This window comes from Copidosoma floridanum, unplaced genomic scaffold (genome assembly GCF_036245765.1).
Source record: "Copidosoma floridanum isolate Cflo_tuat_1 unplaced genomic scaffold, Cflo_Japanese_pri ptg000013l, whole genome shotgun sequence".
Taxonomy (NCBI): Eukaryota; Metazoa; Arthropoda; class Insecta; order Hymenoptera; family Encyrtidae; genus Copidosoma; species Copidosoma floridanum.
This window is the reverse complement of record NW_028321890.1, coordinates 2,004,870-2,025,801: the sequence shown is the minus strand read 5'-3', so window position 1 is coordinate 2,025,801 and position 20,932 is coordinate 2,004,870. Positions and strand designations below refer to the sequence as shown.

General features: G+C 34.2%; 1 protein-coding gene across 6 annotated transcripts in view; it reads left to right on the top strand.

The window, feature by feature from the left end:
- LOC106644166 (U2 snRNP-associated SURP motif-containing protein) overlaps nucleotides 1-20,932 on the top strand; it is a 215,964-nt gene that overhangs the window by 122,721 nt on the left and 72,311 nt on the right. The window lies entirely within an intron of this gene.

The following is a 20,932-nucleotide window of genomic DNA, read 5'->3' as shown; positions in this document are numbered from 1 at the left end:
TTCTCCCCCACTCGTCCTCCGTCCTTCTTCTAATAGCTCAGGTCCATCCCACGCAGTATGTTCTGTACTGTACGTAACACGTCCGAGGCCGCTACGTCGTTCTTTTTTTTCCAACTCGGGTATAATTGTTTAATTAGTATCTGTATCATGTTGTTCGTGTCGTAATATATACTAATTACTACAAGAAAAAACAAAGAGGTGTTTTTATGTTCATCCCCATTTCTTTTTCTTTTACAGGTTCTGATTAGTTTTTCACAAGTTTATAGTATGTTATTACATAACATATTGTTCGTGTTTGCGCTCTTCCCTCTTACATAGACTCCATAAATATGCCTTTGTGGGTCTTACTTTTTATTTATAATTATTTGGTTACTACGTTCATTTCTATTCTAGTTCAATATTTCCTTACATGTTGCTTTTCTTTTGAATTGTTTCATACACATTATTATAACTATTCTTTTTCTTTCAGTTTTATTTTACTTCCAACAGTTGTTTTGTACATTCGTTGCTTTCTTTCTTTTTGTTTTATACTACATTTCACACAGCGACTTTTATACAACATGACTAAAATATTTCTTATTTTACTATTATTATTACATATGTAATATTTCTCAACTGCTCATTTATTGCGTTAACTTATCACCTAACAACAAAAGGTATCTTAACCATTCTTATTTACGTATCTCACTAGTAGTTTTTCCGCTTATATATTTACTTTTTTTTTTCTTACACATGAATGTGTATGTTTTTCGAGAAAGGCGTTTTTTTTTTTTTTTTTTTCAAAACACTATTTATCTCTAGGTTTTGAGGTCTAAGCTAACGTATGATTATTTCTTATGATAATTGTTGTTACTGTTGGTCGGCTAATCTCCCTGTTATGCCACTCACCTTGTACTTGGATTAGTATAGGTTGCAGGGCCATAGGGTTCCCTGTATTTTCATCTCTCGCAGCGTTGATCCTGTTTCTTTTTCCTGCAAACATTCTAGATAGATTTACTATTATTGCCCCCCCCCCCATTTCAAAAGGACACCTTGATACAAAACGGTGTAATCAAAAAAGAGAAGATGTGTAGGGTAAGTATACTGAATCTTTACACCCAAGGTACCAAAGTAAACGTGATCTGTTAATTACTAACTATGTTTATAAATATCTCTCGTTAAATAATTATATTTTGCACCTCTTGTACACATATTTTTGTTTTACATATATCAAATTCTTATATTTCTATGGCTGACTTTTCACTATGCTTATTCGCTTTGAGTGCAATTCCGAAATTGCGCCCCCGCTGGGCACTTCGAGAACGATTGGTCGTGATTAGAGAAAGACAGTACTATGAATTGATTTCCATATGCTTGTAGAGAAGCGACATTTAAGGGTTGGCCACCTGGTAAATGGAGCCGGAAGCTCGATTTCATAATAGTTACCTTCTTTAATCACGACCAATCGCTCTCAAAGTGTCCAGTGGGGGTGCGATTTCGGAATTGCACTCAAAGCGAATACTAGCTGTCTCATTACACATTATTGTAACGTCATTATTTGTGTTACTTACTTTAGTGGATGTGATAGTTGCGGGAGTGGTGAAATACATTCGTTCCTTTTTGTTTCTAAATATATATTTACGGTACCCTCACAGTTATTTGAAACTTTTTTGGGGGGGGGGGCTGTATGTCTTTTTGGGTAGGGAATTCATAGGCAGATCGGTAGAATTTATACATTTTGATTTTTTTCTTTCTTTCTTATTCTTGATAAAAGGTATATGTTTGGTATCTCCTTTATTTTTTTCAACAATACGCCAATACTTGGGTTCCTGATCTCCTCTTACGTTATCCTTCAAACAGCTTTTTTTTTTTTTTTTTTTACTGGTGTGTAACGTTTTTTTCTACCATAGTAAGGCTGGAAATCACAGATGAAGGAGTTTGCTGTTTCAGTTACAGGTTGCTGAATTATTCTGGCAACTTAAGTCTTATGACTGTTGTAGATTTTTAGGAAGTATACCACAAGTGTATCTGCTAAGGTTGTTCGGATTTCGTTTATAAAACAGATGTACTGTTTTCTTGAGTGCCGTTTTTTCCATACAGATACGTATGTATGTGTACGAATATATTTCTCGTTTGTATGTATTCCAGTCCCATTGTATATAACGAATTTTTTTTTCCTCCAAAAATCTCAGTAGATGTTATTCGTTGATCACTCCTCAGTTTAATAGCATGATAAATTGTGCAGTTATAACTTCTACTCTTTCATTGCAAGTGAGACGATTATTAAAGTTGACTAATAATCTATTAATTTTTTCCGTTGATTTTATTGGTTGGTAAGGGTTATAGGAATTTCTATAAAGTAATCAAGGGATTACAGCTGAGTGATCAATCAAAAAAATTTTTTAAATAGCAACTGTGTTTCTTCATCATTTAAATTAAAAAAAAAAAATTTTTTCTTCAAATTCGCACATTTCATATCCTTTAAAATCTACTAATCACACAGCATAGAGCTGAAGTGGGCTATGGTTACCCGTGAGTATATTTGTAAATATGTTGTTCTTTAATTTTTTTGTATTATTACTCACGTTTTTCTCTTACTTTTGTTAATTTTTCTAATATGCTTTTTTGTTCACATAGAAACACAATAGCTTTTTTGCCAATAATTTTGAATGTAACATACAATTTTGTTATTGTCAATAATACCCCTCATTGTTAGTAACAATTCATCCTTAAGGGTTGCAAAATATGATAGATTCGTTATCTATATAATGACTTGTTTTCCCGAAAGTTGGGTGTATGGCCATTTGCCGTATACAAATTTGGACTTAAATATTCTTCTCTTTCTTCTTTTCTGACATACAGAGATATTTTATTTTATTTCCCGTATTGTAATTATTAATTTTAAATCACGCGTTTACTGTAAGTATTATAAGCATTCTTTAATTTTAATTTACTCCTTCTAAATTTTACGCGGCGTGTCCAGAGGCCGTGATAGAGAAAGAGTTTTTGAGAGAAAAAGTGTTCATTTTTATGCCTGCTTCTACCCCCTATTTATCTATAATTCTATTATCCGTAAGTAGCTCTCGCGGTGGGGAGCAAGTTCGTCTCAGTCGGTCCCGATGCCTCTTGGTCCCTTTCACTTTTCTTCTTTGGTGAGTCTAAGCTACTTGAAATGTCGGGGGGGGAGGGGGGTTCACACCCTCGTTCATGAGTTCATTTTCATTACTCTCCGTTTCCTTACCCCCTTTCTTTTTTTCCCCCACAGGCTTGTTTACCTCATTTTTCCAATTTATATCCGCATCTAATTCGTCACTTACCAGCGATCCCTCTTCCCCTGGACTTTGTTCCTTTTCGATTTTATCGCTTACTACAACGAGTGGCCTGAAGTGGTTATTATTAGGATGCAAGTGTATATTATCATATATCGTGAAACTTTTGAAAATTTCACACTTCATTCCCTTCTTAGTGCCAGTATGCAAACATTCTTTCTGAATTCTTGTACAAACAGAAATATGCAGTCATCATAACCATATTCTGTATTGGATCGCAGGATTTTTTCTACTTCTTCCGGGTCGAAAAACACATCTTTCCACTTTGAACAATGTAGCTTATCACGTAGTTCCCGTGCTGTCAATTACAAGTTACAGGCAAAAATAAGCGAGTCGAACAAGCAGTTACCTGGTATTTCTACCGGAAGTTCCTCCATAAATTTTAAATTTTTATTCGGCTCTGCAGTTTTGTTCTGAACTACGTTTGGTCATATTTCTGCCTCCTGTTTTATTTTCACCCTTATTACCTTCATCGGTATAATCGCTCATTACATTTTTTAGTATTCTTTCATTCCCTGATAGGTTTTCATTTATCTGTGGGGACCCGTGCAGAGTATCCTTTTTTTCTAATATATTCATCTCTATCTCTTGAGCCCATTCTCACCTTCGAAGGCTATCGAGGTATATTTGTAACATTATCCGTACTTTCCATTGGATCGCTCAGAGGTCGATCGGTGGTAGTATCGGATTCCCAAGCATCTATTCTGACGCCCGGCTTACCTTTAAAGTCTCAGTGCTTGACATCTAGTCTAACCTTCACTTGGAAGTTATCTACTGAGTCATCAAGTATCGCTCCGATCTTTTTGTTTAATCCCGTGCATTTTCCTGGACTTTCTTTCGTCTGCTTACCCCGTCGTAATTCATTTGTTTGTTTCTCGCTTACACTCTCACTAGATGGTCTGCTCTGTGCCTTTTCATTCGGCGTCGTTCGGTTCCCCTCGGCCATATTCGGTATTTTTGATTGTTGCTCGTTACTCTCTTGGAGCACACCTTGCGCGTGAGCTTGGGCCCATCGGTTATCTCCCTTCTTTCTTTTATTCTCATTTTCGCCTGGCATGCCTGCGTCTGATCTCATATTCTCTAATGTATCTACAGTGATCCCAGTGCTCATCATTATTCGCATTTACTTCTGTTATATCTGTATCTGTTATTCTTGCCTACTTTTTACCTTTCTAGTTCGCTAGACTAGCTGCAGCTAGGTGAAATCCCCAATATTTTGCTGGCTTAGAATTTCTGTTTAATGGTGCTGGTGATTCACAGTTTGCTATGATAATTTCCTTTGGCACACTGTCTAATTGCGGTGTTACTAAAAAGTTTGGCGGGTATCTATTCAAGGTATCAAGTTGCCTCTTACTATCTTCCGTTGTATTTTTGGTTGAATATCTAGTTCTAAATAAGGTGTGCTTGTTATTTCCAACTCTTTCTTCATATTTTTTTCTCTGTGCATGTAGGCTAATTTATCATTGGTCGGATCCTGTGATAGGATTTGTTCTCCAGAATTGTTTAAAAGTCCTATTTTAATATTTTTCCTCTGATTCTTTTCTGCAATATGCACTATTTGTTTACGCGGCCTACCTCTTTTTCCTTGTTTTTTACGTGGCTCTACTCTTTTACTCTTTATAGTTTTACTCGCCACCGGCCACTCTGATTCTGAATCTGCATCGCTGTGCTCACTGGTTGCTAACTTATCTGAATTACCTATCTTGCGCAGCTATTTTCTTTCTATTCTTTTGTTTGATTCATCTGAATCGGATATTTCTATCTGCCATTTCTTATATTTTCTTATTATGTTTTTCTCTCTTATCGTCCGTACCTTGAATGTTTGTGCGGGTGGCGCATTTATGTCACCATGACCATCCCTCTCCTGCTCTTCAGCAAGTTCATATAACTCTCGTCGTGGCAGTTCAGAGTGTTTCTCTCCATCCTCTATAATTGGATTTCGAGACCGTTCGTCTGGTGCCTTATTAATTATTCCTGGTCTATAAATAACATCAAACTCATAGCCCCTTAATTCAGCTTTAAGCCTGTTAAATCTTATATCCGGTTTCTTTGATGAGTGAAAATGTTTAAGAGGCTCATAGTCCGTAACCACCGTAAATTTTCGGCCAAATAGATGGAGTCAAAACTATTCTTTTGTGTATACTATTGCTAGAAATTCTTTATCATATGTAGGGTATCGAAGTTCGCTGCCCTTTAAGCATCTAGAGGCATATTTGTAGGGGTTATCTTTCCCTGCTTCTCCCTGACTCAATATTACCCCAACAGCATAGTCTAATGCATCCGTTATCACCACAAATGGTTTTTCTAGGTCAGGTGCTTTAAGTACAGGTTCACTGCAAAGTGTGTCTACGAGCGTTTTGAATGCCTGTTCATGCTGCTCTTCCCATTTGAACTCTGTCCTTTTCTTTAGAAGTTTAGACAGTGGTTGAACCATTTTTGCATAATTTTTAATTAATCTCCTGTGATACCCAACAAATCGAAGAAATTGTTTTATTTTTTTTGAATTTGTAGGTCTTGGATATTTTCTTGCAGTTTCAATTTTCTTTGGATCCGTTTTTATTTCACCATTCTCTACTATATAGCCTAACACTTTCGCCTCGCATTTCAAAAAATGGCACTTCTTTGGCTCAATTTAAGGTTTGCTCTTAAAAATTTCTAACAATTTTATGAACCATTTGCGGTGCTCTTTGAGATTCGACGCAAACACCATTATATCGTCTAGGTATACCTCTACCTCATGGTCTTGTAGCCCTGCCAGTGCCAGTCTTATTGCTCGTAAAATCGTGTTCAGAGAGTCTGTGCAACCCATAGGCATCCTATTGTACTGGTAGTGCCCATCCGGTCCCGAAAACGCTGTTTTATAAGCATCGTCTTCATGTACTTTGATCTGAAAAAATTCCTGCTTTAAGTCCACCACTGTAATGTAACGTGCTTTTGCCAGATGTTCCCGGATATCGTTCTGAAAAGGGAGTGGGTGACAACTACCTACTGTTATCTCGTTGAGTTGCCTGAAATCCGTTACCACCCACCAGTATTTTTCGCCGTCTGGCCCAGCATTTTTTAATACGATCCACATGTACAAGCTAGATGGTGATTTTGAAGGCTCTATTATGCCTTGTTCGAGTTACTTCTTTATCTTAACTTTCATTTGCTTTCTCACAGCTGGCAGATATCTGTACCGTCTCGTTACTATCGGCTTATCTGTAGTCGTGTTTATCCTGTGCTTTAGAAGACTTGTTGCTTTCAGTTGTTTCCCGTCGAGTCCAAAGACATACGGATCCACTTTTATAAACCCTCGTACATGTTTTTCTCTTCTTCATTGCATCCCGATGTATCGACTAACTCCATTATTTTGTCGATTTAAGCTTTCCTGTTACTTAAGCCGACTGTTTTAATGTTCTCCTCAAGGATCTGAGTATTTTCGTTGCCAGGGCAGTTCTTGTCACAACCCCCATTTTTCACGATATTTTTCTTCGTACATCTGCAGCTGGCATCATTTTTTATTTCATTGCCTAGCTCTTTGTTCTCTCTAAGCTTTTTAGCTGCTTTAGAAATTCGTATAAAGGCTCTTTCTAATGCTTCTTCGTTATCTCCATTGACATCAGATATGTCAGCTTTTTTTGTAGTCTCGCACTCCAACAAGTCCACCACTGGGATCGATACTCTTATCGCTTTATTCGACGTGTTTAAACATTCGGCATATACCCTACCGTTGTTGTTCATTGCGATAAAGTTACCAAACAAAATGCCCTCTCGAAGTTTCTGTAGTGGGATCCAGCCCACTTTAATTTTTATGTGTGACTCTTTTATATACACATACACAACTTGCCTTGTTCTCGGCACAATTTCAAAACTTTCCAATTCTATTTAATTTAAGTATATTCTTTTCGGCATTTATCTGGCCGTCATACAACCTAAAAATGTTCCATCCTATGATGCCTTGCGCTTCTATGGGGAAGTCATGGGGGACCACATGTAAGATACACATACAATCTTCTAGGGGTAATCTTATAGATCCCAAAGTTTGTCGAGCTCCGTACGTTACGCTTTTTATCTTTAAATTTTTCCTACCGTTTACCGCTACTCCAAAATTGAGACGATTCTCCTTAATTATTGAAATTTCTGTGCCCGTATCGGTATAAAATATCGCACCTTCATTCATATAAGGGCTTCTTAGAATTACTGTAGGTGGTGTGTATCCTATCTTAGATAAATTTATTTTGGCCGTGCGAAATAGCTGCTGCTCACCTTTCTTCTTAGCCTCAGAACTTTTCCTCTTACTCTCGCATTGTTTCATTATATATAGCCTTTTTCTTGCGTTCGGGTTCCATGGATAATTCCTCATTATATTTTGTGTGACATGAGACGAAGCGTATGCTGTTTTCTCTGCTTCCTGACGAAGTATCCACCAATTCTTTGTCGTTGGCAACTGCCTCATCTGTACTCGCTGTGGCATAAGTCTCCGACACCTTATGCTTCCTATTATCCACACCCTTCTTGAACGCTTCTAAATTTCTCCTGTGATCTTCATTTATTGAGCTGTTATGTTTGACGATTGGGGATCGCGTTGAACATCCTGCGAGTTTAAATGCCTGGTTTTCGAGTTGCTTACCCCGCATTTTACGTGTTAAAATTATTTCCTCTATAATCATCCTTGCGATTATCGTGGTTGCTATATTGGTTATTCCGCCTGTCGCGATAATCATCTTTCCTGTGGTCATGTCTATTATAACTATGACCTTCCCTTCTGTTATTATAATCATTCCTATCATAATAAATGTTATTATTATTATTATTATTATTATTGCTATTATGTTTCTTTCCCTCGTATAAATTTCCTTGATTACAAGGGGTTTTACCATACTTTCCTCGTTGTCTATCAAAATTCCTATCATTTTCATACCGATGGTAATATTTATTGTATGCCGTTTTCGTATCATATAACCTTCCTTCTTCTATTTTTTTTTTTTTTTAGTTCCTCGTCAACGTTAGGGTTTTTTATTGTTCCCTTTTTAGCATTCTGACACAATTTTTCACACCCGCTAGTAGAATGTGCGCCGTGCTCTCGGCAATACGAACAATATTTTACTTCATCCGCCCCATTACACTCATCCGTGTATGACTTCTCAACGGGTGCGTCACTGCTGACAAGGTCCACCATGGCATCACACCACCGTCTCTCGGCGTTATTTGTTCTAAATCTCCTCTTTTGCTCTATCATTGACCGGTGGAGACTTATTTCGTTATCAACCGCGATGGCTGCTTCAGTAGCCTCCTCCAAGGTCTGTGGCTGAAACCCTGCAACGTTCCAGTTAAACGAAGCCTTTAAACCGTAAGAAATCTGTCTTACTGCTTCGCCGTCTGATTTTTTTTTTTACGTTTCTCTCTAGAGCTGTGTAAAATATGGGTTCGCCTCATGTGCCATCATAATCCCGTTGTGCAACCGTTGAACTTGCCCGCAATGTTCCATGATTCGTTCATTATCCCGCTGCGTGACAGTCTTAAGCTCCGCTAAAAGCGTATCTACTCCTCCCATGTTACAGAATCTCCGAGAGAAAACCGACAGAAGCTCGTCAACGAAGTTAAATAATGACAATTGCGTGCAGAATTGATCGTCCGCTATGCCTCGCAATTAGCTTCCCAAAAGTCCTAAAAAATATCTTTCGTATTGGGCGAGTATTGTTAATTTAACCATATTAATTATTTGTTTAAATAAAGGAAACTGCACGAGGTCTCCATTATATAGTGGTATGCCGTTTACTGCGTTGCTTAAGTAACCTAATATATTAAAATTCGCGCCTAAAGCCAATGGTACATCCGCTTGCTGCCTAGTATTGGGGAGAAATTGCATAGATTGACGCTGGGGGTCATCCCATTTGTTACCCTGTATCCTCTGAAAAAATTCTGACTGTTTATCTATCGGTGGTTCGGTTAGTGGGTCAAACGGAGGGAAAAGGTATTCTCTATTCGCGCACATGTTATAATGATTTTCTTCGTGTCCAAACCTTAGCCTATCTGTCTTATTATTTAATGTACAGTAGTTATAATATTTATCATTTTGATGCAGAGGTGACAGTTGCAGAATGGGACAAAAGGTTTTTCAACACTTGTATTTTCTTGTTCTAGCCTTTAGGTATACTTTTCCTGCCAACACATTTTGCCTAGCCCTTCCATATTTACTTAATCATGTCTACCACTCTTTTTGTCTTTAATCGAATTCTTTTTTAATTCTAATTTTCCTGGTCCAGTTTTCAACACCTTTATTTCTGCTGCATCATTTGTTGCCTCCACTGATTTTGTATTAAGATTTTCCGTAAAAAAATTTTTTGGTTTTATATTTTTTAATATCCTGAGCATAAGGACTCGATTTTTCTTATCCATCTTTTCCCAAAGTGCATACAATTCGGGGTCGTGTTCAAGCGTAACCGTCATTGTATCTGAATCTTCCTGTGTCATCAAAAAGGTATCGCTTAAATCATCCCCTGCGTTGTCTATTTTATCCCCATAATCACACATTGTTATTATTCCCCTTTTTTTATCACTTTTGATAGAGTAATATAAGCTTAATTATGTAGGTCAATTTCAGACTACTCACGAAAGCATAAAAGACAGACAAAAAGGAGAGAAGGGAAAAAAAAATCATATTTTATTTTCTATTCTGTATCTTTATTTTGTTGGTTACTATAACGAGCGAAACTAGCCGTATTAAGTTTGATTATTTTTATATTTCTTTGCACGTCCTTCTCTTTTCGAAACAATTCCGAAGAACAATAAGTATATATAATTAAGAAGGTAAAAAAATTACTACTTTGAGGCAAGGAACGAAATAATGAGTACCAATATAACACTAGTCATCCTCTTTATGAAGGTCTTTTTGAAAACGGTTATTGACCCTTGCCCTTCCTTATTTGCCAGCGGATGCAAGTGATCGCCTTAAATTTTTTGCGCATGTTGTTGCACTGTACTGTGTGCTTCCTGATAGTTGCCTGAAAATTCCGAAATATTACGGTGAAAGGTGAGAAAAAAAATTTATTTTCGCAATGAAGCCTACCCTACACTTAGCACCAAAACTATTACGTGAGATTCTGGAGGCTCGGGGTACTTAATAACAAGACAGCAGTGAAACTTAGTAAATCGCTTGATTACTTTCCCTTGAGAGACGGCGCTTGGTGGTCCCGAGTTACTTATAGTGACTACCCTCTTTCTAGTCTCTCGTCTCGGCGTTCTAGAGCTAGAGCCCTGCGGCCACTGCTGTGGGCCTTTTTATGCTCTTTCCTCCCCCACTCGTCTTCCATCCTTATTCTAATAGCTGTGACCATCCCACGCAGTATGTTCTATACTGTACATGACAATACTCATCAAGAAAGTGCCTTACTGCATTATTTAAGTATATATGATTTTAGGATACCAAAGATTCTCGTTGGACTCACCGTTGGACAAAATCATAATAATAGACTTTTTTTCATTAGTTTCATTCCAAAAAGTTTCTTTAAAAATATCTAAATAGAAGAATTTTTTTAAATCTTCTGTCTAGGTTGATGCTGTTGACGATAAGTGCTTACCACTTTTGATAGCGGTGTAAGTAGGTCTAGAGTATGTTACAGCTGCTAGTTTCCTAATTTGCATTCTTTAATTATGGACTCAAAATATACACTTGGGATAAGTTTGTGTTGATTAGCTACTACAAATGTATGATTTGGTAAGGATATATGGTATTCTAGATGCATTAAAAGAAGTGCTTGTTTATTATTAGCTGTCAACCCTATTGGTATAGGTGTCTTATCATCTTGAGAAAGAAAACTTACTTCGGAAGGTTCTAAGATAGATGTGACTGTTTCCAAATTGCGGAGTTTGGCTCCTTTATCAAATTTTAATGTAACAACCTCTTTTTCCAAATCCCTAATTTTAGTTTTAATTTAATCTTGAGCGAGTGTTGCATACAAATGTTTTAATGGGTTTACATGTAGAATAGCAGTTATCTTTTATCTTTGGTATATTCTTGAAGTTATAGTTCTATAGGCGCGTTCTTCCCTACGGATTAAATCAACGATTTTAGATTGGTGACCTTGAGAAAATGTGTAACGAAAGTGGATTTTGCTTCATTCTCCCCCATCGTCCTGCCCCTCTTGACGTACTTCCGGACCCCAGTACACTACACCACACAACGTTATAGCACTACACCACGCAACATCATCCTAGTACACCACACCACACACTTTAAATTTTACTAATTTTTTCTTTTAACCGATGTAGAAAAAAAAAAAAAAAAAGTTCCTTAAGCGAATCAAACCCCTGTCCTCTAGCACACTAAGCAAGCCCTGTACCCACTCTGATATGAGCGAGCCCGACAGAGAAAAACTGAATACTTCATTTAATCGTACAGTTCGTAACTTATTTTCAATGTAAGTTATTTTCAGTGTAAATTTTTATTTATTATGTTTTCATTCTTTTGGTTTCATTTTACATTAAATAAATAAGTTATTTAATAAAATATATTTTTTGATACATGTTTTTTTTTTAATTTAGAACATTCATTCATTTGTCATTAATTTGTTACTTTTAAAATAAATTATTTATTGTTTATACAATTTTTTTTCATATTTTTCAGAATTTTCATAAATAAAAAAAAAAGTTTTCGTGTTGTATAAATACACTAATTGATTTTTATCACGTTTTTTTCTTTCACAATTTTTCTTTTGTCATTGAGAACAAAATTCAAAGAGGTGGAAGGAGCGCAAATAAGTATATGTTACAACACTGGAAATTATTTTTCTCATAAGGATGAACTTACATACATGCTTTTACGTATACTTGACCCCCTCTTTTTTTGTGTTATTAAAAAAAAAAGTTATAGATCTATTTGAAAATGAAACAGGTTTATCGAATAGTAATTTCTCATACAAACAAAAAATGGGAGCTTTATATAGATCTTATAAATTCAATTTAAAGTGATTTTTGCTTAAGGTTGCATGTTAGACTGCAAATTTTTTAAATAAAATATGCGAAAAAAGGTACAGTTGCACGATCTGCTATTTTATAAGGGTATTTCTTATTTTCTTAGGAAAGTTTTTTTAAAACCATCGGAAGATTCGATAAAAGAGCACAGTCTTGTACTGGACAGCTGCCATATTGTTTATATTGTATTGTGCCATAAAATATTGTTTATAACTGTTCTGTTATTAGATATTAAAATATTTATTGAAATCACACCCAACTATCGTAGGTATACTCATTCCAACGATAATTGCACCACCTTTGTACATAATATCGTTTCATACAAGGTATACTTATATTTATGATTATATTATTTGCCATATAATTTTATAGAAGTGTAACTTCTTACTTGGGTACCTCAGCACCCACTGTTCACTGGTTTTTTCTTTAAATAAATAAACTTTCAAGTTGAATTTTTACAAAAAGTGTTGTTAAAATTATTTACTTCATAAAACAAACAAACAAAAACTTTCTTGCAAGAAACGATTATCTTATGAATGTTAAAAAAAATGTACGTTACAATAAACATGTACACTGGATAAATTTTTATCCAGATTATGAATCAAATTTTTAGCACCATTTAAATTTTTATTATTTACCTCTTATGAAAAACTCCCAGTGCTCTCACTGAAGTTAATAAGTATATTTATAGAATTTTCTGGATTTACGAAAGGAACTGTATTTTTAAAAGTTTGAATGCGTACGAATTAAAAATTAGATACTCTCAACTGAAAGTAAATCAAATAGCAAATAACAAATTTATCAATGATTTTCGTTAAATTAAAAAAAATAACACTAAAATAATTGACTAAAATAAAATTAAAATGGATAGTTTCCGTAACAAACGATCATATTTATAAAAAGTACTACAAGAGTTGTCTGAAATAATAAATAATCTACCCGGAATGGTTTAACTTTTTACAGAAAACCGTTAAATAATATTTTGAGCTTCCTAAAGCTTTTCATTGTCGGTGATCTTTCAAAAAATCAGAAGAAAAATCATAAAAATATTTCTTATCCTTATACTTTGTCTTTGCTTTATTCCAAATACGTATAAGTTCTTGTTGAGCTATTTAAGCCTGTTTTTTTATTCATATTTTTGGTACAATATTCCAAGATCTGATACCATTGTAACCTTAACATTTGAACTAAGAAATGTTTATATTTTTTATTTTAATTCAATACCACATTAAAAGATTTGTTTACGTTTTTAACTTATCAAATAAATATTTACGCAAAGTTTTCACAGATACTCAAAAGCAGTACTACACAAAAGAATGAAATTTACGTTTGCGTTTGTTTGTGTCTCTAAAAGCTCCCACTAAATCATTTATACATCGACTGTATGATGCACAATAATATAGTTGAGTATAAAATATAGTCTGCTTAATCTCTCCGTACAGGTACGACCGTGTCTGATTGCATCCGTCTCTCACAGGAAGCATACCTAGTGTCTATCTACAGGTACCCGTCAAAAACCTAGTTATAGTTACTATCTGAGTCAAAATCCTGTATACATAATACAGTCACTGGATCTTAGTTTTAGAACCGCAAAATTCAAACGCTAATAATTATTTACAATGTTACAACACAAAAAACAACTATTTTTATGAAATAACGATAGGACAACAATATAAATATCTCACAAACAAGTACTGAGTAACTTTATAACCTTTTATTTTGTAAAAATGTCTTTTTTTGAAAGTGAATATATACATATAGTGAGGTATATAACGAAGGAGACACTACTCCGCTCATAAGCTTTTACGCAGTAGCCATCACGTGGTTGACTTAATTCACCCCCTCACCCTTATAAGATCAAGCAGGATGTTTTGGTCGCCCCCCCCCCCCTAAACGCCATCACGGTATTTATCGATGGTCCCTTATTTAACTTATTATTTCTTTACTATTATTTAAAGGTATAAGAAAAGTAACATTTTAATTTGCCTCGTTATACATCTTGAAGAGGACTAAATTTACCTTAGTAAACAATATGTCTAATGTCTGCCTGGATTCCATATGTCTCTGGGTGGGTAAAGACAAATTGTTTAATACGCTAAATTGTGGGGCTCAAACTGTTGAAAAAGAAAAAAATACATTTTCTGGGGTTCATTTTTAATTATAGGCAAACATTATTTTTTTACCCTGATTCCTCCACAATAACTGGATTGATTCGTGATGAAGACCGAACCTACGCCAAAAAAGAGGCTTTACAGTGTTATTTCACGTGAAAAATGTTAATCTGGGTTTCAAAGATCTCAACTATATGTCAATACGTGTTCTATCTCTAAATTTTATGTTACTACACTTGGACTAGACAGTATGACTATAAATATTATGTGTTAACATGGATTTGAAGAGTTCACTTAAAATACTATAGATAATTTTTAAATGATTGTTTTTGGTATTTTATTGAATTTTTACTTATCAAGTTATGCTTTTGAAGGAAATAGGGACATTTTTTATCCATTTTACTCAATTGGACTTGTTTTTATAATCATTATTTATTTATTTTTCTAATTTTTTATTGAATAGTAATATAAGCCTACGTTTCTCCAATTCTTCACGTATTGGGATCAATTTAAAACAAATAGTTTTTTTTTCTACTTTCATACTTAATTCTTTCAACCATGAATAACTTTGCACTGACTTATTGAAAAACGATACATCGCACTATCTAAATTATTGTTTCTCTACTTAACAACTTTTATAGTGTGAGCTTAAAAGTCATTTGTAATTGTTTATTCACTTTAACGCTCATAGTTAATAAGCATACATACAATGAAGTGAATTATTATTAATAAAAAAGTCAATTTTGGAGTGTAACTTCTTTTATTTAAATTAATTTAGTCTATATTTCCCTGCTTCAAACGGGCTTTTCATAAACAGCATCTTTCGGTGGTGAAATATTGACTAAATTATTTTGAATAAAAGAAGTTAAACTTCAAAATTGCCTTTTTTTTTATTAATAACAGCACTTTGGAGTGTAGTGCATTTAAATGTAGAAAAGGAATTCAATCAATAACTACGTTTTGTTCTATCCGATGATTGAATAAATGTATTCAGGCAGAAAATACTCAAATTTACTTAAATATGAATTATGAATTTTCAAGTTCGTATTTACAATGTTTCAAGTTTTTTTCTTAACTTAACTCACTTCTATGATCGTTGGTTAGCTGCTGCTTGCGCGTGCAGTGGCTAGATCTAACAAGGTTGACCGAAACAATGGTTGTAATCCTACACGAGGGTACTCGTGGCGATGATGATCATTAGGCTGCTGGTTTTAGTATCGGAACGCCGATTGACGGTGCTTTCTTTCTTGTTTCTCTTTGTTTTACTTATTAGGCGAGTCTACAGTGATCTGGTTCACTCGAGATTTTCCCACCCAGCTTAGTCACCAAACTAAGTCTTACATTTACTTGAAATGCATGCTTCTAATGCGTAGATCAATCACTGTATTGAGTCTAAGATTCGCTTAGAAGACGCCAATATACTTAATTTTCAACCTCTATAGTTGCTAAAGCACTTGATGAAAGAGAAAAGGCTGATATTGGTATGTGCAAGAAGTTTTTGTACTCTTGCATTTAAGGAATACCCGTCAGGTTGGGGATTTGAACGATCAATCAAAGTTAAAGCTAATTACTCTCGATTGACATTAGCATAATCGTGGTACAATAACTGTACAGAAATTGTTGGTTAAAATTGGTGATAATTCAGATTTAACATTTGGTACAATTTGCTGTCAAAATTGTGTACGATATTTGTTGTGAAAAAAATAAATGTTAAAATTATCAATTGTTCACATTCATGCTTGCATTAGTGCGAATTAATGTTGTAAGATAAACGCTTCATAAGATAATTTAAAGGTTGCTCGGTAGCTGTCTCCAAAAGAAGTAAGTACCATATCACGTGATTGCAGAAGCAAATATAAAGCTCGATGTTTAAAAACTGTTGAGTATGAGGTATCACACAAATACTTGACTTACTATCGATTTTCTATGAAATGTACATAATTTCTACTTGTGTCATAATACTGTTGCATTAGTCAAGATTTATTTTGAAGAAGGTATGCATATACTAGTGAATTTCTTAGTGAATTTCTAACGGTTATACTATTTATTTTTTCAACCGGGTTACCGCGACAACCTACTGGCCTTGTCACCGGGGCCATCCACTCACCACCTATGTGTGGGGGTGTAATGCCGCACCCATATACCAATCCCTTAATTGGTATCATACCATATCATACCATGGGTACAGTGTGAGTATCGCCGGTAAAACACCTTGCCAGTTAAGCTGACACTCTGTGCACCAATGGTGCATCGGGTTCACTCGCCACTGTGCAGCCTTTCCCCGAAGAAGACTCCGTATTTCAGGATGTCTACTCATTGCTGGACAAGCCGTCACTCTCTACTGAAGCATCAGATTGAGGCTAATTAGCATCCCCGGAGAAGCCCTATCTTTCAGGGACCACTCTCGCCGGTAAAGCCGGCAATCCCTGCCTGGTGCCTGGCATCGGATCCGCTAATCCCTACCTATAGCCCTAATACTGTTCCGCAATCATCCAGGCCCTAAGACTTGTGGGGCAGGGAAAAAATCCTGGAATTGCTCTAAAGGAAAATTCCACAGAATAACCCGCCGCAAAATAGCCGGAGTTGCATAGGAACTTTTTCCAGTGATAACAGTTTTTGAAAAAATCTGCACTCACCGGGAATGGAACCTACAACCCCTAGAACGGCGTTGTATCAGTAACAAGCACGCTTACCACTGTGCCAACGCTGCTCCTACTCGTAGCTATATATTACTTTTTCTTTTTTTTTCTTTTTCAAATAATGATATTAGGGTGCATAATAATCAAAAGTAATTTCGAAAAACAGAACCAACTCACAATATTTTTTAACTATTTACATAAATTTTTTTCAATCTTAAGTGCTTTTTTTGCAGCAGTAGATAAAAATAAAACTTCCGTGCATTTCACTATCATGACAAATCTACTTGTATGGTTTTTTTTTTGTTCATTGCAATTTAACAGTGTATCAGCACAGTCTATTATATAATTTAGTATTAGAATAATTCTACCATTTGAGTACAATAACGAATACTTCAAGTATATTGTTTAAATGTGCTGACTAACACGTGCTACTGTCGTTATTAGGAAACATGCACAATTTCGATCACTGAAAAATTGTAATGGTTAAGTACGTATCGTAAATCAATGCAATTACTTGTCTCCATTGTAATAAAATATTTAAAGTTCAAGCAAGTTATTTACTGACTTTGACTTCACAGCGTCATTTTACAAATAAGGAAATGCCATATCTTTCAGATCATCATGGAAAAATGAAAAAATCCAGAATATTTTTGGTAATTTGTGCAAAACGGGCATGATCAACTTTTTCGAAATAGTTGACGCTATTCAGGAGTATACGTTTGCTCTGTACGGCTTAAAGAATGGTAATCAAGTAAATAACGCACATGTACTTGTATTTAAACAAAATCCTAGACAAAGGTCTTAAAAAAATCTAAAAACATTTAATGCTGCAGTAGTTTCCCCATGTTGGAAATAACTGAAACAAAAAGTTATGAGAACGGTGTATGTCAATAGGATGTGGTTTAATGCAACTGATAAAAAGCGTATAGGGGGTAAATGTAGATATTACTGACAGTGATGCAATTACCGCCACTTCAAGTAAAATAACGAATAATAGTTGTTAATAATTGAATATTATGTCTAAATAATATCACAGTGAACTACATGTATTGCAGATGAAACTATCGTAATTACATATAAATGATTTTATCTTAAATTGATTATAACAATTATTGAATGTATGCAAGCTTGTTGACGTTTAAAAAGTGTAGTCCATCGTATAAAATCAATGGGTTTCAAGTAACTTTTAATAAATACAGCACCTGTAAATTACGTTCAAAATTTGTAGGCATAGGCATAGTTGTTGCTGCAAAGTAATTCAACAAAATATCTATTGATCACTTGGATTTTATTTTATTTAAATGATGGTACTACATACAGTTTCAGCGCCTGTGATTATATTACTGTCATCAGGTTTCTTTAGTCTCAACCGTGAAACATAACCTATTATTATATTATGTGAGCGTGATAAACTCGTTGTTAAGATAATTTTTGTTGCCTAATTTTTTTCTACATATGCATAGTATAAGCATCTACTAGAAAAATGAAAGAAAAAAAATTCTTGACTACTTAATTTTGCTTAATTGAAATTTTTTCATCCATAGGCTCGTATTATTGCAGAAAAACAAAAAAAACTTATTCAGATCGTAGTATTATCATGAAAAACTATTGGTGCTTGTATTATAATAGAACTTTTTTAAATAATCCCAAAACATTATTCCCACTTTTACATTCATAATCCAAAAATGAAGAAAAAAAATTCACGCTCCTACTGAAAACGCAGACATGCAAACAGTTACAATTTTGAGTTCAGCTGAATCACAATTCAATTTTCCAGATAAAACTTCGTAAAATATAACAAACAACTCAAGACCATCTTCAAATTCGATTTCTGGATATTTACATTGTCTAATAACAATATCATTTACTCGAGTAGCAGAAGACAGAAAAAGCTTTCATCTGTTATATCTGGTCTTTAGTGGCAACAAGCGGTTGAAAGAAAACAGACCCAGAAAAGTATCAAGCAGGAGATTGTTATGTTAAAAAAAAAATTGCGAGTGAATGTACGGCTCCTCGGTAGCTCGAGTGGAAGAGCAACTGTCTGGTAAACAGGAGGTTGTGTGTTCTATCCGCACCCGAGGAGGATGTTTATCTCATTCTTATTTATTTCTTAAGAAAGTTTTCTTAAAAAAGAAACTATGTGGTTTAGTATTATAAGTCTTAAAGTATATTGGATATTGAAAAAAGGGCATGTATGGAGGACATAGAGTGCTTGTATTGAAAGTGCCGCCATCTATACATATGCACCTCTTGATACAATAATTTAGATGTATCAACATTCGCTTATATACTATTGGTTGTATGAATTTCTAAAAAAAATTAAAGTTGAAAATCAGGTAAACAAGAAAAAAGAGCAAAAAAAAAGAAAGAAAAGTATTTAAAAAAGTAAAATTAGGATTGAAAAAAAAAAGTTAATAAGTGAAGCAACAACAACTAGTCGTGCAGTTCGAATAAAAACATAAGATGACAAAAAGTAATATATTGAAATCTAAAAAAAATGATTATTTGACCAGACAAATCAGTAATTTGCAGAAGCAATCACACTCTGCTACTGACTCATAATTATTAATTTTTGTACGTGAAAGTTAAATGTTTTAGAAAAAAACTCATGTTATAAGCATTAAAGAGTTGAAGATCTTTATTAAACATTTATAATTATTTACTATTTTAATAAATATATTAATCTTACTAAATGTTTTTTTCTATGTAACAATTATTTAGATGTTAGCATACAAGTCTGAATAACGTATTAACGACTCAAAAGTCAATAGCTTATTCAAAAACGATAATTATAATTTCAGAATTTATGAATAAAATGTTATTGATTTTTTCTTACGTTACACTCTCCCATTCCTAAACATCCAGTTTTACACAAACCGAGATGACAGTGATTAAAGTAGTGACAGTAATTGGGTGTCAGTAATGTAAGCTATGACAGTAATTGGGTGTCAGTAATGGAAGCTATGACAGTAATTTGGTGTCAGTAATACAAACACAGTTGCAGTAAGATATTGACATTTGAGTTATATTATCGTTTGGCTAATTGAACAAAAGTTTAATTGTTATTATGCTTTACATTTTTTATCATTTAAATTATTGTTATTATTATTATTATATGGTAACTAAGTACAAAAGCTTTTAATAAAACGAAAAATAAAGTATGTATTAATACATGCGTATGTTGTAAGCTTTTACGTATGTCCTCAACGAAAAAGTCTCAGTAATACCTACATTTACCCTATAAGCAGATGTGGAGCAGTGTGGTTGGGTATTCAAATGCGATAAAATTTGCCCGTTGTATTATAACGGGGACACAGTACCGTATAATGTATGTAGAATTATTCATGACTACAAATCAGAAGTATACATTGAAGTATGCATTAATGATACATCAGTAGTTATGTAAATTAAGTGTGTACTCAAAAAAATTATGTGATTTCGAAATTGTAGTAACACAGGTTTTCGCTTAATTGAATATTGTACTTATAGGTTTTCGCTATGAATCAGTAATAGTTGCATACTACTGTATGAGATACGTATTATAAATAGAAAAATGTAATGCTGTTAATCATTTCATATTTGCAATTATTTGATAATACTATCACTTGTGTTACTGCAGCTGAATACGAACAAGTTCCATGTATTTTCTTCAGTTCCTTTTTTTTCCTAATTTACAATACATGTGCACGATAAGGTGTTTAACACATGCATAAATAATATATTATATGTGAAATTGTAGTGAGTTTACACTTTAAAATTGATAAAGTTGTAATAACTTACATTTAAAAGCTCAAATAAAAGAGACAGCAGAATTATTTCACTGTATATTATGTATATTTACATTAAAATTTAATCATTTGTATGATAAATGTGCTAGCCAAAATATTTTATTTGAATAATTTCTTTTACTTCGTCTTAT